Source organism: Enoplosus armatus, chromosome 2, assembly GCF_043641665.1.
Source record: "Enoplosus armatus isolate fEnoArm2 chromosome 2, fEnoArm2.hap1, whole genome shotgun sequence".
Classification (NCBI taxonomy): Eukaryota; Metazoa; Chordata; class Actinopteri; order Centrarchiformes; family Enoplosidae; genus Enoplosus; species Enoplosus armatus.
In genome coordinates, this window is record NC_092181.1 from 9,221,057 (window position 1) to 9,241,039 (window position 19,983).

The 19,983-nt window shown below is 51.8% G+C and overlaps 31 non-coding genes and 19 pseudogenes across 31 annotated transcripts; all 50 read right to left on the reverse strand.

The window, feature by feature from the left end:
- Positions 1 to 71: 71 nt before the first annotated feature.
- LOC139304127 (5S ribosomal RNA) lies at positions 72 to 190 on the reverse strand. Its single transcript, XR_011599054.1, has one exon. It is a non-coding gene; the product is annotated as a 5S ribosomal RNA (ribosomal RNA).
- Positions 191 to 483: 293 nt separating this feature from the next.
- LOC139307469 (5S ribosomal RNA) lies at positions 484 to 602 on the reverse strand. Its single transcript, XR_011599664.1, has one exon. It is a non-coding gene; the product is annotated as a 5S ribosomal RNA (ribosomal RNA).
- A 149-nt stretch (positions 603 to 751) lies between these two features.
- LOC139281763 (5S ribosomal RNA) lies at positions 752 to 871 on the reverse strand (annotated as a pseudogene).
- A 650-nt stretch (positions 872 to 1,521) lies between these two features.
- Positions 1,522 to 1,640, reverse strand: LOC139305607 (5S ribosomal RNA). The gene has a single exon (XR_011599305.1). It is a non-coding gene; the product is annotated as a 5S ribosomal RNA (ribosomal RNA).
- Positions 1,641 to 2,046: 406 nt separating this feature from the next.
- Positions 2,047 to 2,165, reverse strand: LOC139282022 (5S ribosomal RNA). Its single transcript, XR_011597140.1, has one exon. It is a non-coding gene; the product is annotated as a 5S ribosomal RNA (ribosomal RNA).
- A 221-nt stretch (positions 2,166 to 2,386) lies between these two features.
- Positions 2,387 to 2,505, reverse strand: LOC139307719 (5S ribosomal RNA; annotated as a pseudogene).
- Positions 2,506 to 2,653: 148 nt separating this feature from the next.
- On the reverse strand, positions 2,654 to 2,771 carry LOC139281740 (5S ribosomal RNA; annotated as a pseudogene).
- A 188-nt stretch (positions 2,772 to 2,959) lies between these two features.
- Positions 2,960 to 3,078, reverse strand: LOC139306851 (5S ribosomal RNA). Its single transcript, XR_011599539.1, has one exon. It is a non-coding gene; the product is annotated as a 5S ribosomal RNA (ribosomal RNA).
- Positions 3,079 to 3,511: 433 nt separating this feature from the next.
- LOC139306676 (5S ribosomal RNA) lies at positions 3,512 to 3,630 on the reverse strand. Its single transcript, XR_011599511.1, has one exon. It is a non-coding gene; the product is annotated as a 5S ribosomal RNA (ribosomal RNA).
- A 188-nt stretch (positions 3,631 to 3,818) lies between these two features.
- LOC139307571 (5S ribosomal RNA) lies at positions 3,819 to 3,937 on the reverse strand (annotated as a pseudogene).
- A 254-nt stretch (positions 3,938 to 4,191) lies between these two features.
- Positions 4,192 to 4,310, reverse strand: LOC139307727 (5S ribosomal RNA; annotated as a pseudogene).
- Positions 4,311 to 4,742: 432 nt separating this feature from the next.
- On the reverse strand, positions 4,743 to 4,861 carry LOC139307369 (5S ribosomal RNA; annotated as a pseudogene).
- A 454-nt stretch (positions 4,862 to 5,315) lies between these two features.
- On the reverse strand, positions 5,316 to 5,434 carry LOC139281947 (5S ribosomal RNA). Its single transcript, XR_011597069.1, has one exon. It is a non-coding gene; the product is annotated as a 5S ribosomal RNA (ribosomal RNA).
- Positions 5,435 to 5,867: 433 nt separating this feature from the next.
- Positions 5,868 to 5,986, reverse strand: LOC139281912 (5S ribosomal RNA). The gene has a single exon (XR_011597036.1). It is a non-coding gene; the product is annotated as a 5S ribosomal RNA (ribosomal RNA).
- Positions 5,987 to 6,207: 221 nt separating this feature from the next.
- LOC139307762 (5S ribosomal RNA) lies at positions 6,208 to 6,326 on the reverse strand. The gene has a single exon (XR_011599692.1). It is a non-coding gene; the product is annotated as a 5S ribosomal RNA (ribosomal RNA).
- A 149-nt stretch (positions 6,327 to 6,475) lies between these two features.
- LOC139281764 (5S ribosomal RNA) lies at positions 6,476 to 6,595 on the reverse strand (annotated as a pseudogene).
- A 650-nt stretch (positions 6,596 to 7,245) lies between these two features.
- Positions 7,246 to 7,364, reverse strand: LOC139305615 (5S ribosomal RNA). The gene has a single exon (XR_011599306.1). It is a non-coding gene; the product is annotated as a 5S ribosomal RNA (ribosomal RNA).
- Positions 7,365 to 7,770: 406 nt separating this feature from the next.
- LOC139282023 (5S ribosomal RNA) lies at positions 7,771 to 7,889 on the reverse strand. The gene has a single exon (XR_011597141.1). It is a non-coding gene; the product is annotated as a 5S ribosomal RNA (ribosomal RNA).
- Positions 7,890 to 8,110: 221 nt separating this feature from the next.
- On the reverse strand, positions 8,111 to 8,229 carry LOC139307720 (5S ribosomal RNA; annotated as a pseudogene).
- Positions 8,230 to 8,377: 148 nt separating this feature from the next.
- LOC139281741 (5S ribosomal RNA) lies at positions 8,378 to 8,495 on the reverse strand (annotated as a pseudogene).
- Positions 8,496 to 8,683: 188 nt separating this feature from the next.
- Positions 8,684 to 8,802, reverse strand: LOC139307604 (5S ribosomal RNA; annotated as a pseudogene).
- Positions 8,803 to 9,235: 433 nt separating this feature from the next.
- On the reverse strand, positions 9,236 to 9,354 carry LOC139306747 (5S ribosomal RNA). Its single transcript, XR_011599523.1, has one exon. It is a non-coding gene; the product is annotated as a 5S ribosomal RNA (ribosomal RNA).
- A 188-nt stretch (positions 9,355 to 9,542) lies between these two features.
- Positions 9,543 to 9,661, reverse strand: LOC139307572 (5S ribosomal RNA; annotated as a pseudogene).
- A 254-nt stretch (positions 9,662 to 9,915) lies between these two features.
- Positions 9,916 to 10,034, reverse strand: LOC139307728 (5S ribosomal RNA; annotated as a pseudogene).
- Positions 10,035 to 10,466: 432 nt separating this feature from the next.
- LOC139307427 (5S ribosomal RNA) lies at positions 10,467 to 10,585 on the reverse strand (annotated as a pseudogene).
- Positions 10,586 to 11,039: 454 nt separating this feature from the next.
- On the reverse strand, positions 11,040 to 11,158 carry LOC139281948 (5S ribosomal RNA). Its single transcript, XR_011597070.1, has one exon. It is a non-coding gene; the product is annotated as a 5S ribosomal RNA (ribosomal RNA).
- Positions 11,159 to 11,591: 433 nt separating this feature from the next.
- LOC139281913 (5S ribosomal RNA) lies at positions 11,592 to 11,710 on the reverse strand. Its single transcript, XR_011597037.1, has one exon. It is a non-coding gene; the product is annotated as a 5S ribosomal RNA (ribosomal RNA).
- A 221-nt stretch (positions 11,711 to 11,931) lies between these two features.
- LOC139307773 (5S ribosomal RNA) lies at positions 11,932 to 12,050 on the reverse strand. Its single transcript, XR_011599693.1, has one exon. It is a non-coding gene; the product is annotated as a 5S ribosomal RNA (ribosomal RNA).
- A 576-nt stretch (positions 12,051 to 12,626) lies between these two features.
- Positions 12,627 to 12,745, reverse strand: LOC139281765 (5S ribosomal RNA; annotated as a pseudogene).
- Positions 12,746 to 13,342: 597 nt separating this feature from the next.
- Positions 13,343 to 13,461, reverse strand: LOC139281963 (5S ribosomal RNA). Its single transcript, XR_011597084.1, has one exon. It is a non-coding gene; the product is annotated as a 5S ribosomal RNA (ribosomal RNA).
- Positions 13,462 to 13,828: 367 nt separating this feature from the next.
- On the reverse strand, positions 13,829 to 13,947 carry LOC139306644 (5S ribosomal RNA). The gene has a single exon (XR_011599503.1). It is a non-coding gene; the product is annotated as a 5S ribosomal RNA (ribosomal RNA).
- Positions 13,948 to 14,129: 182 nt separating this feature from the next.
- On the reverse strand, positions 14,130 to 14,248 carry LOC139307785 (5S ribosomal RNA). The gene has a single exon (XR_011599694.1). It is a non-coding gene; the product is annotated as a 5S ribosomal RNA (ribosomal RNA).
- Positions 14,249 to 14,397: 149 nt separating this feature from the next.
- Positions 14,398 to 14,517, reverse strand: LOC139281747 (5S ribosomal RNA; annotated as a pseudogene).
- A 196-nt stretch (positions 14,518 to 14,713) lies between these two features.
- Positions 14,714 to 14,832, reverse strand: LOC139281783 (5S ribosomal RNA). The gene has a single exon (XR_011596914.1). It is a non-coding gene; the product is annotated as a 5S ribosomal RNA (ribosomal RNA).
- Positions 14,833 to 14,987: 155 nt separating this feature from the next.
- On the reverse strand, positions 14,988 to 15,106 carry LOC139305946 (5S ribosomal RNA). Its single transcript, XR_011599367.1, has one exon. It is a non-coding gene; the product is annotated as a 5S ribosomal RNA (ribosomal RNA).
- A 209-nt stretch (positions 15,107 to 15,315) lies between these two features.
- On the reverse strand, positions 15,316 to 15,434 carry LOC139307792 (5S ribosomal RNA; annotated as a pseudogene).
- A 188-nt stretch (positions 15,435 to 15,622) lies between these two features.
- On the reverse strand, positions 15,623 to 15,741 carry LOC139304070 (5S ribosomal RNA). The gene has a single exon (XR_011599045.1). It is a non-coding gene; the product is annotated as a 5S ribosomal RNA (ribosomal RNA).
- A 155-nt stretch (positions 15,742 to 15,896) lies between these two features.
- On the reverse strand, positions 15,897 to 16,015 carry LOC139282042 (5S ribosomal RNA). Its single transcript, XR_011597160.1, has one exon. It is a non-coding gene; the product is annotated as a 5S ribosomal RNA (ribosomal RNA).
- Positions 16,016 to 16,170: 155 nt separating this feature from the next.
- On the reverse strand, positions 16,171 to 16,289 carry LOC139304944 (5S ribosomal RNA). Its single transcript, XR_011599197.1, has one exon. It is a non-coding gene; the product is annotated as a 5S ribosomal RNA (ribosomal RNA).
- Positions 16,290 to 16,444: 155 nt separating this feature from the next.
- Positions 16,445 to 16,563, reverse strand: LOC139307533 (5S ribosomal RNA; annotated as a pseudogene).
- Positions 16,564 to 16,718: 155 nt separating this feature from the next.
- LOC139281780 (5S ribosomal RNA) lies at positions 16,719 to 16,837 on the reverse strand. The gene has a single exon (XR_011596911.1). It is a non-coding gene; the product is annotated as a 5S ribosomal RNA (ribosomal RNA).
- A 161-nt stretch (positions 16,838 to 16,998) lies between these two features.
- LOC139282048 (5S ribosomal RNA) lies at positions 16,999 to 17,117 on the reverse strand. Its single transcript, XR_011597165.1, has one exon. It is a non-coding gene; the product is annotated as a 5S ribosomal RNA (ribosomal RNA).
- Positions 17,118 to 17,436: 319 nt separating this feature from the next.
- On the reverse strand, positions 17,437 to 17,555 carry LOC139307534 (5S ribosomal RNA; annotated as a pseudogene).
- A 122-nt stretch (positions 17,556 to 17,677) lies between these two features.
- On the reverse strand, positions 17,678 to 17,796 carry LOC139306083 (5S ribosomal RNA). Its single transcript, XR_011599395.1, has one exon. It is a non-coding gene; the product is annotated as a 5S ribosomal RNA (ribosomal RNA).
- A 143-nt stretch (positions 17,797 to 17,939) lies between these two features.
- LOC139281866 (5S ribosomal RNA) lies at positions 17,940 to 18,058 on the reverse strand. The gene has a single exon (XR_011596992.1). It is a non-coding gene; the product is annotated as a 5S ribosomal RNA (ribosomal RNA).
- Positions 18,059 to 18,283: 225 nt separating this feature from the next.
- On the reverse strand, positions 18,284 to 18,402 carry LOC139281807 (5S ribosomal RNA). Its single transcript, XR_011596938.1, has one exon. It is a non-coding gene; the product is annotated as a 5S ribosomal RNA (ribosomal RNA).
- Positions 18,403 to 18,662: 260 nt separating this feature from the next.
- Positions 18,663 to 18,781, reverse strand: LOC139281732 (5S ribosomal RNA). Its single transcript, XR_011596899.1, has one exon. It is a non-coding gene; the product is annotated as a 5S ribosomal RNA (ribosomal RNA).
- A 319-nt stretch (positions 18,782 to 19,100) lies between these two features.
- LOC139281851 (5S ribosomal RNA) lies at positions 19,101 to 19,219 on the reverse strand. Its single transcript, XR_011596978.1, has one exon. It is a non-coding gene; the product is annotated as a 5S ribosomal RNA (ribosomal RNA).
- A 161-nt stretch (positions 19,220 to 19,380) lies between these two features.
- LOC139307668 (5S ribosomal RNA) lies at positions 19,381 to 19,499 on the reverse strand (annotated as a pseudogene).
- A 182-nt stretch (positions 19,500 to 19,681) lies between these two features.
- LOC139281908 (5S ribosomal RNA) lies at positions 19,682 to 19,800 on the reverse strand. Its single transcript, XR_011597032.1, has one exon. It is a non-coding gene; the product is annotated as a 5S ribosomal RNA (ribosomal RNA).
- Positions 19,801 to 19,983: the final 183 nt, after the last annotated feature.

The window sequence follows — 19,983 nt, forward strand, 5'->3', positions numbered from 1 at the left end:
GTGGCTCTTTAAAGCTGGGTCTTTCACTGCTGGAGCAGCACGCTGGCTTTCTCGAAAAAGGGAAGTGGAAAAGGTTACAGCACGTGGTATTCCCAGGAGGTCTCCCATCCAAGTACTAACCAGGCCCGACCCTGCTTAGCTTCCGAGATCAGATGAGATCGGACGTGTTCAGAGTGGTATGGCCGTAAACCTGTGGGCCCTTTGCATACACGCTCCTTATAGTGTGTATGTGGCAGTGGCATTGTCTCTATATAGTGTGTATGTGGCAGTGGCATTGGCTCTACATAGTGTGTATGTGGCAGTGGCAGTGGCAGTGGTAGTGGCTCTACATAGTGTGTATGTGACAGTGGCTCTACATAGTGTGTATGTGACAGTGGCAGTGGCTCTACATAGTGTATATGTGACAGTGGCATTGGCACTTTAAAGTTGGGTGTTTCACTGCTGGAGCAGCACCCTGGCTATCTCTAAAAAGGGAAGTGGAAAAGCTTACAGCACCTGGTATTCCCAGGAGGTCTCCCATCCAAGTACTAACCAGGCCCGACCCTGCTTAGCTTCCGAGATCAGACGAGATCAGGCGTGTTCAGAGTGGTATGGCCGTAAGCCAGTGGGCCCTTCGCATACCCGCTCCTTATAGTGTGTATGTGGCAGTGGCTCTACATAGTGTGTAAGTGACAGTGACAGTGGCTCTTTAAAGCTGTGTGTTTCACTGCTGGAGCATCAACCTGGCTGTCTCTAAAAAGGGAAGTGGAAAAGCTTACAGCACCTGGTATTCCCAGGAGGTCTCCCATCAAAGTGCTAACCAGGCCTGACCCTCCTTAGCTTCCGAGATCAGGTGAGATCGGGCGTGTTCAGAGTGTTAATGGCCTTAACCCTGTAAGCCTGTGGGCCCTTCGCATACACGCTCCTTATAGTGTGTATGTGGCAGTGGTATTGTCTCTACATAGTGTGTATGTGGCAGTGGCAGTGGCAGTGGCTCTACATAGTGTGTATGTGAAAGTGGCAGTGGCTCTTTATAGTGTGTACGTCACAGAGTCAGCGGCTTTTCATAGTGCGTATGTGACCGCATCGGCAGCTCTTGGCAGCGTCTATGAGCACTGATACCCGTACTTCATCAACACAAAGTGGCCTCCTCAACCCCACGCAGTTTAGCCAGCAGAAAGCTCCAGCAACCTTGCCCATCAGCCCAACTCGTGGGCCCATTCTTAAGCACCTCCCCGCGGACTACAGCCTGACAGGCGCGTTCGACGCAGCTTCGTGGCCCTGGTGCTCCACATCTCGGGCGTCCTCAGAGTGGTATGGCCGTAAATTTTGGAGCCTTCGCATACACGCTCCTTATAGTGTGTATGTGGCAGTGGCAGTGGCTGTACATAGTGTGTATGTGACAGTGGCTCTACATAGTGTGTATGTGACAGTGGCAGTGGCTCTACATAGTGTGTATGTGACAGTGGCAGTGGCACTTTAAAGTTGGGTGTTTCACTGCTGGAGCAGCGCCCTGGCTGGTTCTAAAAAGTGAAGTGGAAAAGCTTACAGTACCTGGTATTCCCAGGCGGTCTCCCATCCAAGTACTAACAAGGCCCGACCCTGCTTAGCTTCCGAGATCAGACGAGATCGGGCGTGTTCAGAGTGGTATGGCCTTAAGCCTGTGGGCCCTTTGCATACACGCTCCTTATAGTGTGTATGTGGCAGTGGCAGTGGCTCTACATAGTGTGTATGTGGTAGTGGCAGTGGCAGTGGCTCTACATAGTGTGTATGTCACAGTGGCAGTGGCACTTTAAAGTTGGGTGTTTCACTGCTGGAGCAGCACCCTGGCTGTCTCTAAAAAGGGCCAGACCCTGCTTAGCTTCCGAAATCAGACGAGATCGGGCGTGTTCAGAGTGGTATGGCCGTCAGCCTCTGGGCCCTTCCCATACACGCTCCTTATAGTGTGTATGTGGCAGTGGCAGTGGCTCTACATAGTGTGTATGTGACAGTGGCAGTGGCTCTTTAAAGCTGGGTGTTTCACTGCTGGAGCAGCACCCGGGCTGTCTCTAAAAAGGTAAGTGGAAAAGCTTACAGCACCTGGTATTCCCAGGCGGTCTACCATCCAAGTACTAACCAGGCCCGACCCTGCTTAGCCTCCGAGATCAGATGAGATCGGGCGTGTTCAGAGTGGTATGGCCGTAAGCCTGTGGGCACTTTGCATACACGCTCCTTATAGTGTGTATGTGGCAGTGGCATTGTCTCTACATAGTGTGTATGTGGCAGTGGCAGTTGCTCTACATAGTGTGTATGTGGCAGTGGCAGTGGCAGTGGCTCTACATAGTGTGTATGTGACAGTGGCACTTTAAAGTTGGGTGTTTCACTGCTGGAGCAGCACCCTGGCTGTCTCTAAAAAGGGAAGTGGAAAAGATTACAGCACCTGGTATTCCCAGGCATTCTCCCATCCAAGTACTAACCAGGCTCGACCCTGCTTACCTTCCGAGATCAGACGAGATCGGGTGTCCTCAGAGTGGTATGACCGTAAGTTTTGGGGTCTTCGCATACACGCTCCTTATAGTGTGTATGTGGCAGTGGCTCTACATAGTGTGTATGTGACAGTGACAGTGGCTGTTTAAAGCTGTGTGTTTCACTGCTGGAGCAGCACCCTGGCAGTCTCTAAAAAGGGAAGTGGAAAAGCTTACAGCGCTTGGTATTCCCAGGCGGTCTACCATCCAAGTACTAACCAGGCCGGACCCTGCTTATCCTCCGAGATCAGACGAGATCGGGCGTGTTCAAAGTGGTACGCCGTAAGTCTGTGGGCCCTTTGCATACACGCTCCTGATAGTGTGTATGTGGCAGTGGCAATGGCTCTACATAGTGTGTATGTGACAGTGGCAGTGGCTCTACAAAGTGTGTATGTGACAGTGGCAGTGGCTCTTTAAAGCTGGGTGTTTCACTGCTGGAGCATCACCCTGGCTGTCTCTAAAAAGGGAAGGGGAAAATCTTACAGCACCATGTATTCCCAGGCGGTCTCCCATCCAAGTACTAACCAGGCCTGACCCTGCTTAGCTTCCGAGATCAGACGAGATCAGGCGTGTTCAGAGTGGTATGGCCGTAAGTCTGTGGGCCCTTCGCATACACGCTCCTTATAGTGTGTATGTGGCAGTGGCAGTGGCTCTACATAGTGTGTATGTGATAGTTGCAGTGGCTCTACATAGTGTGTATGTGGCAGTGGCAGAGGCAGTGGCTCTACATAGTGTGTATGTGACAGTGGTACTTTAAAGTTGAGTGTTTCACTGCTGGAGCAGCACCCTGGCTGTCTCTGAAATGGGCCAGACCCTGCTTAGCTTCCGAGATCAGACGAGATCGGGCGTGTTCAGAGGGGTATGGCCGTAAGCCTGTGGGCCCTTTGCATACACGCTCCTTATACTGTGTATGTGGCAGTGGCATTGTCTCTACATAGTGTGTATGTGACAGTGGCAGTGGCACTTTAAAGTTGGGTGTTTCACTGCTGGAGCAGCACCCTGGCTGTCTCTAAAAAGGGAAGTGGAAAAGCTTACAGCACCTGGTATTCCCAGGAGGTCTCCCATCCAAGTACTAACCAGGCCCGACCCTGCTTAGCTACCGAGATCAGACGAGATCGGGCGTGTTCAGAGTGGTATGGCCGTAAGCCTGTGGGCCTTTTGCATACACGCTCCTTATAGTGTGTATGTGGCAGTGGCATTGTCTCTATATAGTGTGTATGTGGCAGTGGCAGTGGCTCTACATAGTGTGTATGTGACAGTGGCAGTGGCACTTTAAAGTAGGGTGATTCACTACTGGAGCAGCGCCCTGGCTGTCTCTAAAAAGTGAAGTGGAAAAGCTTACAGCACCTGGTATTCACTGGCGTTCTCCCATCCAAGTACTAACCAGGCCTGACCCTGCTTAGCTTCCGAGATCAGACGAGATCAGGCGTGTTCAGAGTGGTATGGCCGTAAGTCTGTGGGCCCTTCGCATACACACTCCTTATAGTGTGTATGTGGCAGTGGCAGTGACTCTACATAGTGTGTATGTGACAGTGGCTCTACATAGTGTGTATGTGACAGTGGCAGTGGATCTACATAGTGTGTATGTGGCAGTGGCAGTGGCAGTGGCTCTACATAGTGTGTATGTGACAGTGGCAGTGGCTCTTTAAAGCTGGGTGTTTCACTGCTGGAGCAGCACCCTGGCTGTCTCTAAAAAGGGAAGTGGAAAAGCTTACAGCACCTGGTATTCCCAGGCATTCTCCCATCCAAGTACTAACCAGGCCCGACCCTGCTTACATTCCGAGATCAGACGAGATCGGGCGTCCTCAGAGTGGTATAGCCGTAAGTTTTGGAGCCTTCGCATACACGCTCCTTATAGTGTGTATGTGGCAGTGGCAGTGGCAGTGGCTCTACATAGTGTGTATGTGACAGTGGCTCTACATAGTGTGTATGTGACAGTGGCAGTGGCTCTACATTGTGTGTATGTGACAGTGGCAGTGGCACTTTAAAGTTGGGTGTTTCACTGCTGGAGCAGCACCCTGGCTGTCTCAAAAAACGGCCCGACCCTGCTTAGCTTCCGAGATCTGATGAGATCGGGCGTGTTCAGAGTGGTATGGCCGTAAGCCTCTGGGCCCTTCGCATACACGCTCCTTATTGTGTGTATGTGGCAGTGGCAGTGGCATTGTCTCTACATAGTGTGTATGTGACAGTGGTACTTTAAAGTTGGGTGTTTCACTGCTGGAGCAGCACCCTGGCTGTCTCTAAAAAGGGAAGTGGAAAAGCTTACAACATCTGGTATTCCCAGGCAGTCTCCCATCCAAATACTAACCAGGCCCAACCCTGCTTAGCTTCTGAGATCAGACGAGATCGGGCGTGTTCAGAGTGGTATGGACGTAAGCCTCAGGGACCTTCGCATACACGCTCCTTATAGTGTGTATGTGGCAGTGGCAGTGGCAGTGGCTCTACAAAGTGTGTATGTGACAGTGGCAGTGGCTCTTTAAAGCTGGGTGTTTCACTGCTGGAGCATCACCCTGGCTGTCTCTAAAAAGGGAAGGGGAAAATCTTAAAGCAGCGGTCTCCCATCCAAGTACTAACCAGGCCTGACCCTGCTTAGCTTCCGAGATTTGACGAGATCAGGCGTGTTCAGAGTGGTATGGCCGTAAGTCTGTGGGCCCTTCGCATACACGCTCCTTATAGTGTGTATGTGGCAGTGGCAGTGGCTCTACATAGAGTGTATGTGATAGTGGCAGTGGCTCTACATAGAGTGTATGTGGCAGTGGCAGTGGCTCTTTAAAGCTGGGTGTTTCACTGCTGGAGCAGCACCCTGGCTGTCTCTAAAAAGGGAAGTGGAAAAGCTTACAGCACCTGGTATTCCCAGGCGGTCTCCCATCCAAGTACTAACCAGGCCCGACCCTGCTTAGTTTCCGAGATCAGACGAGATCGGGCGTGTTCAGAGTGGTATGGCCGTAAGCCTGTGGGCACTTTGCATACACGCTCCTTATAGTTTGTATGTGGCAGTGGCAGTGTCTCTACATTGTGTGCATGTGACAGTGGCTCTACATAGTCTGTATGTGACAGTGGCAGTGGCAGTGGCTCTACATAGTGTGTATGTGACAGTGACAGTGGCACTTTAAAGTTGGGTGTTTCACTGCTGGAGCAGCACCCTGGCTGTCTCTAAAAAGGGCCCGACCCTGCTTCGCTTCCGAGATCAGACGAGATCGGGCGTGTTCAGAGTGGTATGGCCGTAAGCCTGTGGGCCCTTTGCATACACGCTCCTTATACTGTGTATGTGGCAGTGGCATTGTCTCTACATAGTGTGTATGTGACAGTGGCAGTGGCACTTTAAAGTTGTGTGTTTCACTGCTGGAGCAGAACCCTGGCTGTCTCTAAAAAGGGAAGTGGAAAAGCTTACAGCACCTGGTATTCCCAGGAGGTCTCCCATCCAAGTACTAACCAGGCTCGACCCTGCTTAGCTTCCGAGATCAGACGAGATCGGGCGTGTCCAGAGTGGTATGGCCGTAAGCCTCTGGGCCCTTCGCATACACGCTCCTTATAGTGTGTTAGTGGCAGTGGCAGTGGTAGTGGCTCTACATAGTGTGTATGTGACAGTGGCTCTACATAGTGTGTATGTGACAGTGGCAGTGGCTCTACATAGTGTATATGTGACAGTGGCATTGGCACTTTAAAGTTGGGTGTTTCACTGCTGGAGCAGCACCCTGGCTATCTCTAAAAAGGGAAGTGGAAAAGCTTACAGCACCTGGTATTCCCAGGCGGTCTCCCATCCAAGTACTAACCAGGCCCGACCCTGCTTAGCTTCCGAGATCAGACGAGATCAGGCGTGTTCAGAGTGGTATGGCCGTAAGCCAGTGGGCCCTTCGCATACCCGCTCCTTATAGTGTGTATGTGGCAGTGGCTCTACATAGTGTGTAAGTGACAGTGACAGTGGCTCTTTAAAGCTGTGTGTTTCACTGCTGGAGCATCAACCTGGCTGTCTCTAAAAAGGGAAGTGGAAAAGCTTACAGCACCTGGTATTCCCAGGAGGTCTCCCATCAAAGTGCTAACCAGGCCTGACCCTCCTTAGCTTCCGAGATCAGGTGAGATCGGGCGTGTTCAGAGTGTTAATGGCCTTAACCCTGTAAGCCTGTGGGCCCTTCGCATACACGCTCCTTATAGTGTGTATGTGGCAGTGGTATTGTCTCTACATAGTGTGTATGTGGCAGTGGCAGTGGCAGTGGCTCTACATAGTGTGTATGTGAAAGTGGCAGTGGCTCTTTATAGTGTGTACGTCACAGAGTCAGCGGCTTTTCATAGTGCGTATGTGACCGCATCGGCAGCTCTTGGCAGCGTCTATGAGCACTGATACCCGTACTTCATCAACACAAAGTGGCCTCCTCAACCCCACGCAGTTTAGCCAGCAGAAAGCTCCAGCAACCTTGCCCATCAGCCCAACTCGTGGGCCCATTCTTAAGCACCTCCCCGCGGACTACAGCCTGACAGGCGCGTTCGACGCAGCTTCGTGGCCCTGGTGCTCCACATCTCGGGCGTCCTCAGAGTGGTATGGCCGTAAATTTTGGAGCCTTCGCATACACGCTCCTTATAGTGTGTATGTGGCAGTGGCAGTGGCTGTACATAGTGTGTATGTGACAGTGGCTCTACATAGTGTGTATGTGACAGTGGCAGTGGCTCTACATAGTGTGTATGTGACAGTGGCAGTGGCACTTTAAAGTTGGGTGTTTCACTGCTGGAGCAGCGCCCTGGCTGGTTCTAAAAAGTGAAGTGGAAAAGCTTACAGTACCTGGTATTCCCAGGCGGTCTCCCATCCAAGTACTAACAAGGCCCGACCCTGCTTAGCTTCCGAGATCAGACGAGATCGGGCGTGTTCAGAGTGGTATGGCCTTAAGCCTGTGGGCCCTTTGCATACACGCTCCTTATAGTGTGTATGTGGCAGTGGCAGTGGCTCTACATAGTGTGTATGTGGTAGTGGCAGTGGCAGTGGCTCTACATAGTGTGTATGTCACAGTGGCAGTGGCACTTTAAAGTTGGGTGTTTCACTGCTGGAGCAGCACCCTGGCTGTCTCTAAAAAGGGCCAGACCCTGCTTAGCTTCCGAAATCAGACGAGATCGGGCGTGTTCAGAGTGGTATGGCCGTCAGCCTCTGGGCCCTTCCCATACACGCTCCTTATAGTGTGTATGTGGCAGTGGCAGTGGCTCTACATAGTGTGTATGTGACAGTGGCAGTGGCTCTTTAAAGCTGGGTGTTTCACTGCTGGAGCAGCACCCGGGCTGTCTCTAAAAAGGTAAGTGGAAAAGCTTACAGCACCTGGTATTCCCAGGCGGTCTACCATCCAAGTACTAACCAGGCCCGACCCTGCTTAGCCTCCGAGATCAGATGAGATCGGGCGTGTTCAGAGTGGTATGGCCGTAAGCCTGTGGGCACTTTGCATACACGCTCCTTATAGTGTGTATGTGGCAGTGGCATTGTCTCTACATAGTGTGTATGTGGCAGTGGCAGTTGCTCTACATAGTGTGTATGTGGCAGTGGCAGTGGCAGTGGCTCTACATAGTGTGTATGTGACAGTGGCACTTTAAAGTTGGGTGTTTCACTGCTGGAGCAGCACCCTGGCTGTCTCTAAAAAGGGAAGTGGAAAAGATTACAGCACCTGGTATTCCCAGGCATTCTCCCATCCAAGTACTAACCAGGCTCGACCCTGCTTACCTTCCGAGATCAGACGAGATCGGGTGTCCTCAGAGTGGTATGACCGTAAGTTTTGGGGTCTTCGCATACACGCTCCTTATAGTGTGTATGTGGCAGTGGCTCTACATAGTGTGTATGTGACAGTGACAGTGGCTGTTTAAAGCTGTGTGTTTCACTGCTGGAGCAGCACCCTGGCAGTCTCTAAAAAGGGAAGTGGAAAAGCTTACAGCGCTTGGTATTCCCAGGCGGTCTACCATCCAAGTACTAACCAGGCCGGACCCTGCTTATCCTCCGAGATCAGACGAGATCGGGCGTGTTCAAAGTGGTACGCCGTAAGTCTGTGGGCCCTTTGCATACACGCTCCTGATAGTGTGTATGTGGCAGTGGCAATGGCTCTACATAGTGTGTATGTGACAGTGGCAGTGGCTCTACAAAGTGTGTATGTGACAGTGGCAGTGGCTCTTTAAAGCTGGGTGTTTCACTGCTGGAGCATCACCCTGGCTGTCTCTAAAAAGGGAAGGGGAAAATCTTACAGCACCATGTATTCCCAGGCGGTCTCCCATCCAAGTACTAACCAGGCCTGACCCTGCTTAGCTTCCGAGATTTGACGAGATCAGGCGTGTTCAGAGTGGTATGGCCGTAAGTCTGTGGGCCCTTCGCATACACGCTCCTTATAGTGTGTATGTGGCAGTGGCAGTGGCTCTACATAGTGTGTATGTGATAGTTGCAGTGGCTCTACATAGTGTGTATGTGGCAGTGGCAGAGGCAGTGGCTCTACATAGTGTGTATGTGACAGTGGTACTTTAAAGTTGAGTGTTTCACTGCTGGAGCAGCACCCTGGCTGTCTCTGAAATGGGCCAGACCCTGCTTAGCTTCCGAGATCAGACGAGATCGGGCGTGTTCAGAGGGGTATGGCCGTAAGCCTGTGGGCCCTTTGCATACACGCTCCTTATACTGTGTATGTGGCAGTGGCATTGTCTCTACATAGTGTGTATGTGACAGTGGCAGTGGCACTTTAAAGTTGGGTGTTTCACTGCTGGAGCAGCACCCTGGCTGTCTCTAAAAAGGGAAGTGGAAAAGCTTACAGCACCTGGTATTCCCAGGAGGTCTCCCATCCAAGTACTAACCAGGCCCGACCCTGCTTAGCTACCGAGATCAGACGAGATCGGGCGTGTTCAGAGTGGTATGGCCGTAAGCCTGTGGGCCTTTTGCATACACGCTCCTTATAGTGTGTATGTGGCAGTGGCATTGTCTCTATATAGTGTGTATGTGGCAGTGGCAGTGGCTCTACATAGTGTGTATGTGACAGTGGCAGTGGCACTTTAAAGTAGGGTGATTCACTACTGGAGCAGCGCCCTGGCTGTCTCTAAAAAGTGAAGTGGAAAAGCTTACAGCACCTGGTATTCACTGGCGTTCTCCCATCCAAGTACTAACCAGGCCTGACCCTGCTTAGCTTCCGAGATCAGACGAGATCAGGCGTGTTCAGAGTGGTATGGCCGTAAGTCTGTGGGCCCTTCGCATACACACTCCTTATAGTGTGTATGTGGCAGTGGCAGTGACTCTACATAGTGTGTATGTGACAGTGGCTCTACATAGTGTGTATGTGACAGTGGCAGTGGATCTACATAGTGTGTATGTGGCAGTGGCAGTGGCAGTGGCTCTACATAGTGTGTATGTGACAGTGGCAGTGGCTCTTTAAAGCTGGGTGTTTCACTGCTGGAGCAGCACCCTGGCTGTCTCTAAAAAGGGAAGTGGAAAAGCTTACAGCACCTGGTATTCCCAGGCATTCTCCCATCCAAGTACTAACCAGGCCCGACCCTGCTTACATTCCGAGATCAGACGAGATCGGGCGTCCTCAGAGTGGTATAGCCGTAAGTTTTGGAGCCTTGGCATACACGCTCCTTATAGTGTGTATGTGGCAGTGGCAGTGGCAGTGGCTCTACATAGTGTGTATGTGACAGTGGCTCTACATAGTGTGTATGTGACAGTGGCAGTGGCTCTACATTGTGTGTATGTGACAGTGGCAGTGGCACTTTAAAGTTGGGTGTTTCACTGCTGGAGCAGCACCCTGGCTGTCTCAAAAAACGGCCCGACCCTGCTTAGCTTCCGAGATCTGATGAGATCGGGCTTGTTCAGAGTGGTATGGCCGTAAGCCTCTGGGCCCTTCGCATACACGCTCCTTATTGTGTGTATGTGGCAGTGGCAGTGGCATTGTCTCTACATAGTGTGTATGTGACAGTGGTACTTTAAAGTTGGGTGTTTCACTGCTGGAGCAGCACCCTGGCTGTCTCTAAAAAGGGAAGTGGAAAAGCTTACAACATCTGGTATTCCCAGGCAGTCTCCCATCCAAATACTAACCAGGCCCGACCCTGCTTAGCTTCTGAGATCAGACGAGATCGGGCGTGTTCAGAGTGGTATGGACGTAAGCCTCAGGGACCTTCGCATACACGCTCCTTATAGTGTGTATGTGGCAGTGGCAGTGGCAGTGGCTCTACAAAGTGTGTATGTGACAGTGGCAGTGGCTCTTTAAAGCTGGGTGTTTCACTGCTGGAGCATCACCCTGGCTGTCTCTAAAAAGGGAAGGGGAAAATCTTAAAGCAGCGGTCTCCCATCCAAGTACTAACCAGGCCTGACCCTGCTTAGCTTCCGAGATTTGACGAGATCAGGCGTGTTCAGAGTGGTATGGCCGTAAGTCTGTGGGCCCTTCGCATACACGCTCCTTATAGTGTGTATGTGGCAGTGGCAGTGGCTCTACATAGAGTGTATGTGATAGTGGCAGTGGCTCTACATAGAGTGTATGTGGCAGTGGCAGTGGCTCTTTAAAGCTGGGTGTTTCACTGCTGGAGCAGCACCCTGGCTGTCTCTAAAAAGGGAAGTGGAAAAGCTTACAGCACCTGGTATTCCCAGGCGGTCTCCCATCCAAGTACTAACCAGGCCCGACCCTGCTTAGTTTCCGAGATCAGACGAGATCGGGCGTGTTCAGAGTGGTATGGCCGTAAGCCTGTGGGCACTTTGCATACACGCTCCTTATAGTTTGTATGTGGCAGTGGCAGTGTCTCTACATTGTGTGCATGTGACAGTGGCTCTACATAGTCTGTATGTGACAGTGGCAGTGGCAGTGGCTCTACATAGTGTGTATGTGACAGTGACAGTGGCACTTTAAAGTTGGGTGTTTCACTGCTGGAGCAGCACCCTGGCTGTCTCTAAAAAGGGCCCGACCCTGCTTCGCTTCCGAGATCAGACGAGATCGGGCGTGTTCAGAGTGGTATGGCCGTAAGCCTGTGGGCCCTTTGCATACACGCTCCTTATACTGTGTATGTGGCAGTGGCATTGTCTCTACATAGTGTGTATGTGACAGTGGCAGTGGCACTTTAAAGTTGGGTGTTTCACTGCTGGAGCAGAACCCTGGCTGTCTCTAAAAAGGGAAGTGGAAAAGCTTACAGCACCTGGTATTCCCAGGAGGTCTCCCATCCAAGTACTAACCAGGCTCGACCCTGCTTAGCTTCCGAGATCAGACGAGATCGGGCGTGTCCAGAGTGGTATGGCCGTAAGCCTCTGGGCCCTTCGCATACACGCTCCTTATAGTGTGTTAGTGGCAGTGGCAGTGGTAGTGGCTCTACATAGTGTGTATGTGACAGTGGCTCTACATAGTGTGTATGTGACAGTGGCAGTGGCTCTACATAGTGTATATGTGACAGTGGCATTGGCACTTTAAAGTTGGGTGTTTCACTGCTGGAGCAGCACCCTGGCTATCTCTAAAAAGGGAAGTGGAAAAGCTTACAGCACCTGGTATTCCCAGGCGGTCTCCCATCCAAGTACTAACCAGGCCCGACCCTGCTTAGCTTCCGAGATCAGACGAGATCAGGCGTGTTCAGAGTGGTATGGCCGTAAGCCAGTGGGCCCTTCGCATACCCGCTCCTTATAGTGTGTATGTGGCAGTGGCTCTACATAGTGTGTAAGTGACAGTGACAGTGGCTCTTTAAAGCTGTGTGTTTCACTGCTGGAGCATCAACCTGGCTGTCTCTAAAAAGGGAAGTGGAAAAGCTTACAGCACCTGGTATTCCCAGGCGGTCTCCCATCAAAGTGCTAACCAGGCCTGACCCTCCTTAGCTTCCGAGATCAGACAGCTTCGTGGCGCTGGTGCTCCATATCTCTGGCACTCTGCTCAAAGCGTGGAGCGTTCAATGAGTTCAGCTGGGTGTTTCACTGCTGGAGCAGCACCCTGGCTGTCTCTAAAAAGGGCCCGACCCTGCTTAGCTTCCGAGATCTGATGAGATCGGGCGTGTTTAGAGTGGTATGGCCGTAAGCCTCTGGGCCCTTCGCATACACGCTCCTTATAGTGTGTATGTGGCAGTGGCAGTGGCAGTTTCTCTACATAGTGTGTATGTGACAGTGGCAGTGGCTCTTTAAAGCTAGGTGTTTCACTGCTGGAGCAGCACCCTGGCTGTCTCTAAAAAGGGAAGTGGAAAAGCTTACAGCACCTGGTATTCCCAGGCATTCTCCATTCCATGTACTAACCATTCCCGACCCTGCTTACCTTCCGAGATCAGACGAGATCGGGCGTCCTCAGAGTGGTATGGCCGTTAGTTTTGGGGCCTTCGCATACACGCTCCTTATAGTGTGTATGTGGCAGTGGCAGTGGCTCTACATAGTGTGTATGTGACAGTGGCTTTACATAGTGTGTATGTGACAGTGGCAGTGGCTCTTTATAGTGTGTACGTGACAGTGGCTCTACATAGTGTGTATGTGACAGTGGCAGTGGCAGTCGCTCTACATAGTGTGTATGTGACAGTGGCAGTGGCACTTTAAAGTTGGGTGTTTCACTGCTGGAGCAGCACCCTGGCTGTCTCTTAAAAGGGCCCGACCCTGCTTAGCTTCCGAGATCAGACGAGATCGGGCGTGTTCAGAGTGGTATGGTCGTAAGCCTGTGGGCCCTTCGCATACCCGCTCCTTATAGTGTGTATGTGGCAGTGGCAGTGGCAGTGGCTCTCCATAGTGTGTATGTGACAGTGGCAGTGGCTCTACATAGTGTTTATGTGACAGTGGCAGTGGCTCTACATAGTGTGTATGTGGCAGTGGCAGTGGCTCTACATAGTGTGTATGTGACAGTGGCAGTGGCACTTTAAAGTTGGGTGTTTCACTGCTGGAGCTTCACCCTGGCTGTCTCTAAAAAGTGAAGTGGAAAAGCTTACAGCACCTGGTATTCCCAGGCGGTCTCCCATCCAAGTACTAACCAGGCTCGACCCTGCTTAGCTTCCGAGATCAGACGAGATCGGGCGTGTTCAGAGTGGTATGGCCGTAAGCCTCTGGGCCACTCGCATCCACACTCCTTATAGTGTGTATGTGGCAGTGGCTCTACATAGTGTGTATGTGACAGTGGCAGTGGCACTTTAAAGTTGGGTGTTTCACTGCTGGAGCAGCACCCTGGCTGTCTCTAAAAAGGGCCCGACCCTGCTTAGCTTCCGAGATCAAACGAGATCGGGCGTGTTCAGAGTGGTATGGCCGTAAGCCTCAGGGTCCTTCGCATACACGCTCCTTATAGTGTGTATGTGGCAGTGGCAGTGGCAGTGTCTCTACATAGTGTGTATGTGACAGTGGCAGTGGCTCTTTAAAGTTGGGTGTTTCACTGCTGGAGCAGCACCCTGGCTGTCTCTATAAAGGGAAGTGGAAAAGCTTACAGCACCTGGTATTTCCAGGCGTTCTACCATCCAAGTACTAACCAGGCCCGACCCTGCTTAGCTTCCGAGATCAGACGAGATCGGGCGTGTTCAGAGTGGTATGGCCGTAAGTCTGTGGGCCCTTCGCATACACGCTCCTTATAGTGTGTATGTGGCAGTGGCAGTGGCTCTACATAGTGTGTATGTGACAGTGGCTCTACATAGTGTGTATGTGACAGTGGCATTGGCACTTTAAAGTTGGGTGTTTCACTGCTGGAGCAGCACCCTGGCTATCTCTAAAAAGGGAAGTGGAAAAGCTTACAGCACCTGGTATTCCCAGGCGGTCTCCCATCCAAGTACTAACCAGGCCCGACCCTGCTTAGCTTCCGAGATCAGACGAGATCAGGCGTGTTCAGAGTGGTATGGCCGTAAGCCAGTGGGCCCTTCGCATACCCGCTCCTTATAGTGTGTATGTGGCAGTGGCTCTACATAGTGTGTAAGTGACAGTGACAGTGGCTCTTTAAAGCTGTGTGTTTCACTGCTGGAGCATCAACCTGGCTGTCTCTAAAAAGGGAAGTGGAAAAGCTTACAGCACCTGGTATTCCCAGGCGGTCTCCCATCAAAGTGCTAACCAGGCCTGACCCTCCTTAGCTTCCGAGATCAGACGAGATCGGGCGTGTTCAGAGTGTTTATGGCCTTAACCCTGTAAGCCTGTGGGCCCTTCGCATACACGCTCCTTATAGTGTTTATGTGGCAGTGGCATTGTCTCTACATAGTGTGTATGTGGCAGTGGCAGTGGCAGTGGCTCTACATAGTGTGTATGTGACAGTGGCACTTTAAAGTTGGGTGTTTCACTGCTGGAGCAGCACCCTGGCTGTCTCTAAAAAGGGAAGTGGAAAAGCTTACAGCACCTGGTATTCCCAGGAGGTCTCCCATCCAAGTACTAACCAGGCCCGACCCTGCTTAGCTACCGAGATCAGACGAGATCGGGCGAGTTCAGAGTGGTATGGCCGTAAGCCTCTGGGCACTTCGCATACACGCTCCTTATAGTGTGTTAGTGGCAGTGGCAGTGGCTCTACATAGTGTGTATGTGACAGTGGCAGTGGCTCTTTAAAGCTGGGTCTTTCACTGCTGGAGCAGCACGCTGGCTTTCTCTAAAAAGGGAAGTGGAAAAGGTTACAGCACGTGGTATTCCCAGGTGGTCTCCCATCCAAGTACTAACCAGGCCCGACCCTGCTTAACTACCGAGATCAGACGAGATCTGGCGTGTTCAGAGTGGTATGGCCGTAAGCCTGTGGGAACTTTGCATACACGCTCCTTATAGTGTGTATGTGGCAGTGGCAGTGGCTCTACATAGTGTGTATGTGACAGTGGCTCTACATAGTGTGTATGTGACAGTGGCTCTACATAGTGTGTAAGTGACAGTGGCAGTGGCTCTTTAAAGCTGTGTGTTTCACTGCTGGAGCATCAACATGGCTGTCTCTAAAGAGGGAAGTGGAAAAGCTTACAGCACCTGGTATTCCCAGTCTGTCTCCCATCAAAGTGCTAACCAGGCCTGACCCTCCTTAGCTTCCGAGATCAGACGAGATCGGGCGTGTTCAGAGTGGTATGGCCGTAAGCCTGTGGGACATTTGCATACACGCTCCTTATAGTGTGTATGTGGCAGTGGCAGTGGCTATACATAGTGTGTTTGTGGCAGTGGCAGTGGCTCTACATAGTGTGTATGTGACAGTGGCAGTGCCACTTTAAAGTTGGGTGTTTCACTGCTGGAGCAGCGCCCTGGCTGTCTCTAAAAAGTGAAGTGGAAAAGCTTACAGCACGTGGTATTCCCAGGAGGTCTCCCATCCAAGTACTAACCAGGCCCGACCCTGCTTAGCTACCGAGTTCAGACGAGATCGGGCGTGTTCAGAGTGGTATGGCCGTAAGGCTGTGTGCCCTTGACATACACGCTCCTTATAGTGTGTATGTGGCAGTGACAGTGGCTCTACATAGTGTGTATGTGACAGTGGCAGTGGCACTTTAAAGTTGGGTGTTTCACTGCTGGAGCAGCACCCTGGCTGTCTCTAAAAAGTGAAGTGGAAAAGCTTACAGCACGTGGTATTCCCAGGAGGTCTCCCATCCAAGTACTAACCAGGCCCGACCCTGCTTAGCTACCGAGATCAGACGAGATCGGGCGTTTTCAGAGTGGTATGGCCGTAAGCCTGTGGGCCCTTCACATACACGCTCCTTATAATGTGTATGTGGCAGTGACAGTGGCTCTACATAGTGTGTATGTGACACTGGCAGTGGCACTTTAAAGTTGGGTGTTTCACTGCTGGAGCAGCACCCTGGCTGTCTCTAAAAAGGGAAGTGGAAAAGCTTACAGCACCTGGTATTCCCAGGAGGTCTCCCATCCAAGTACTAACTTGGCCCGACCCTGCTTAGCTACCGAGATCAGACGAGATTGGGCGAGTTCAGAGTGGTATGGCCGTAAGCCTCTGGGCACTTCGCATACACGCTCCTTATAGTGTGTTAGTGGCAGTGGCAGTGGCTCTACATAGTGTGTATGTGACAGTGGCAGTGGCTCTTTAAAGCTGGGTGTTTCACTGCTGGAGCAGCACCCTGGCTGTCTCTAAAAAGGGAAGTGGAAAAGCTTACAGCACCTGGTATTCCCAGGCGGAATCCCATCAAAGTACTAACCAGGCTTGATCCTGCTTAGCTTCCGAGATCAGACGAGATCGGGGGTGTTCAGAGTGGTATGGCCGTAAGCCTGTGGGACCTTTGCATACACGCTCCTTATAGTGTGTATGTGGCAGTGGCATTGTCTCTACATAGTGTGTATGTGACAGTGGCAGTGGCACTTTAAAGTTGGGTGTTTCACTGCTGGAGCAGCACCCTGGCTGTCTCTAAAAAGGGAAGTGGAAAAGCTTACAGCACCTGGTATTCCCAAGCGGTCTCCCATCCAAGTACTAACCAGGCCCGACCCTGCTTGGCTTCCGAGATCAGACGAGATCGGGCGTGTTCAGAGTGGTATGGCCGTAAGCCTCTGGGCCCTTCGCATACACGCTCCTTATAGTGTGTATGTGGCAGTGGCAGTGGCAGTGGATTTACATAGTGTGTATGTGACAGTGGCAGTGGCACTTTAAAGTTGGGTGTTTCACTGCTGGAGCAGTGCCATGGCTGTCTCTAAAAAGTTAAGTGGAAAAGCTTGCAGCACCTGGTATTCCCAGGCGGTCTCCCATCCAAGTACTAACCAGGCCCGACCCTGCTTAGCTACCGAGATCAGACGAGATCGGGCGTGTTCAGAGTGGTATGGCCGTAAGCCTGTGGGCCCTTTGCAGACACGCTCCTTATAGTGTGTTTGTGGCAGTGGCATTGTCTCTACATAGTGTGTATGTGACAATCCCAATCAGTTCAGCCTGCAGAAAGCTCCAGCAAAATTGCCCACCAGCCCAACTCGTGGGACCACGCTTAAGCACCTCCCCGCGGACTACAGCTTGACAGTCGCGTCCAACGCAGCTTCGTGGCCCTGGTGCTCCGTATCTGTGGCACTCTGCGCAAGGCGTGGAGCGTTCAATGTGTTCAGCTAGGTGTTTCACTGCTGGAGCAGCACCCTGGCTGTCTCTGAAAAGGGAAGTGGAAAAGCTTACAGCACCTGGTATTCCCAGGCGGAATCCCATCAAAGTACTAACCAGGCTTGATCCTGCTTAGCTTCCGAGATCAGACGAGATCGGGGGTGTTCAGAGTGGTATGGCCGTAAGCCTGTGGGACCTTTGCATACACGCTCCTTATAGTGTGTATGTGGCAGTGGCATTGGCACTTTAAAGTTGGGTGTTTCACTGCTGGAGCAGCACCCTGGCTGTCTCTAAAAAGGGAAGTGGAAAAGCTTACAGCACCTGGTATTCCCAGGAGGTCTCCCATCCAAGTACCAACCAGGCCCGACCCTGCTTAGCTACCGAGATCAGACTAGATCGGGCGTGTTCAGAGTTGTATGGCCGTAAGCCTCTGGGCACTTCGCATACACGCTCCTTATAGTGTGTTAGTGGCAGTGGCTCTACATAGTGTGTATGTGACAGTGGCACTTTAAAGTTGGGTGTTTCACTGCTGGAGCAGCACCCTGGCTGTCTCTAAAAAGGGAAGTGGAAAAGCTTACAGCACCTGGTATTCCCAGGCAGTCTCCTATCCAAGTACTAACCAGGCCCGACCCTGCTTAGCTTCCGAGATCAGATGAGATCGGGCGTGTTCAGAGTGGTATGGCCGTCAGCCTGTAAGCTTGTGGGCACTTTGCATACACGCTCCTTATAGTGTGTATGTGGCAGTGGCATTGTCTCTATATATATTGTGTATGTGGCAGTGGCAGTGGCTCTACATAGTGTGTATGTGGCAGTGGCTCTACATAGTGTGTATGTGACAGTGGCAGTGGCACTTTAAAGTTGGGTGTTTCACTGCTGGAGCAGCGCCATGGCTGTCTCTAAAAAGTGAAGTGGAAAAGCTTGCAGCACCTGGTATTCCCAGGCGGTCTCCCATCCAAGTACTAACCAGGCCCGACCCTGCTTAGCTTCCGAGATCAGACGAGATCGGGCGTGTTCAGAGTGGTATGGCCGTAAGCCTCTGGGCCCTTCGCATACACGCTCCTTATAGTGTGTATGTGGCAGTGGCAGTAGCAGTGGCTTTACATAGTGTGTATGTGACAGTGGCAGTGGCTCTACATAGTGTGTATGTGGCAGTGGCAGTGGCAGTGGCTCTACATAGTGTGTATGTGACAGTGGCTCTACATAGTGTGTATGTGACAGTGGCAGTGGCACTTTAAAGTTGGGTGTTTCACTGCTGGAGCAGCGCCCTGGGTGTCTCTAAAAAGTGAAGTGGAAAAGCTTACAGCACCTGGTATTCCCAGGCGGTCTCCCATCCAAGTACTAACCAGGCCCGACCCTGCTTAGCTTCCGAGATCAGACGAGATCGGGCGTGTTCAGAGTGGTATGGCCGTAAGTATGTGGGCCCTTCGCATACACGCTCCTTATAGTGTGTATGTGGCATTGGCATTGTCTCTACATAGTGTGTATGTGACAATCCCAATCTGTTCAGCCTGCAGAAAGCTCCAGCAACCTTGCCCACCAGCCCAACTCGTGGGCCCACGCTTAAGCACCTCACCGCGGACTACAGCTTGACAGGCGCGTCCGACGCAGCTTCGTGGCCCTGGTGCTCCGTATCTGTGGCACTCTGCTCAAGGCGTGGAGCGTTCAATGAGTTCAGCTAGGTGTTTCACTGCTGGAGCAGCACCCTGGCTGTCTCTAAAAAGGGAAGTGGAAAAGCTTACAGCACCTGGTATTCCCAGTTGGTCTCCCATCCAAGTACTAACCAGGCCCGACCCTGCTTAGCTACCGAGATCAGACGAGATCGGGCGTGTTCAGAGTGGTATGGCCGTAAGCCTCTGGGCCCTTCGCATACACGCTCCTTATAGTGTGTTAGTGGCAGTGGCAGTGGCAGTGGCTCTACATAGTGTGTATGTGACAGTGGCAGTGGCTCTTTAAAGCTGGGTCTTTCACTGCTGGAGCAGGACGCTGGCTTTCTCTAAAAAGGGAAGTGGAAAAGGTTACAGCACGTGGTATTCCCAGGAGGTCTCCCATCCAAGTAATAACCAGGCCCAACCCTGCTTAACTACCGTGATCAGACGAGGTCGGGCGTGTTCAGAGTGGTATGGCCGTAAGCCTCAGGGCCCTTCCCATACACGCTCCTTATAGTGTGTATGTGGCAGTGGCAGTGGCTCTACATAGTGTGTATGTGACAGTGGCTCTACATAGTGTGTATGTGACAGTGGCAGTGGCACTTTAAAGTTGGGTGTTTCACTGCTGGAGCATCACCCTGGCTGTCTCTAAAAAGGGAAGTGGAAAAGCTTACAGCACCTGAAATTCCCAGGCGGTCTCCCATCCAAGTACTAACCAGGCCCGACCCTGCTTAGCTTCCGAGATCAGACGAGATCGGGCATGTTCAGAGTGGTATGGCCGTAAGCCTGTGGGCTCTTTGCATACACGCTCCTTATAGTGTGTATGTGTCAGTGGCATTGTCTCTACATAGTGTGTATGTGGCAGTGGCAGTGTCTCGACATAGTGTGTATGTGACAGTGGCAGTGGCACTTTAAAGTTGGGTGTTTCACTGCTGGAGCAGCGCCATGGCTGTCTCTAAAAAGTGAAGT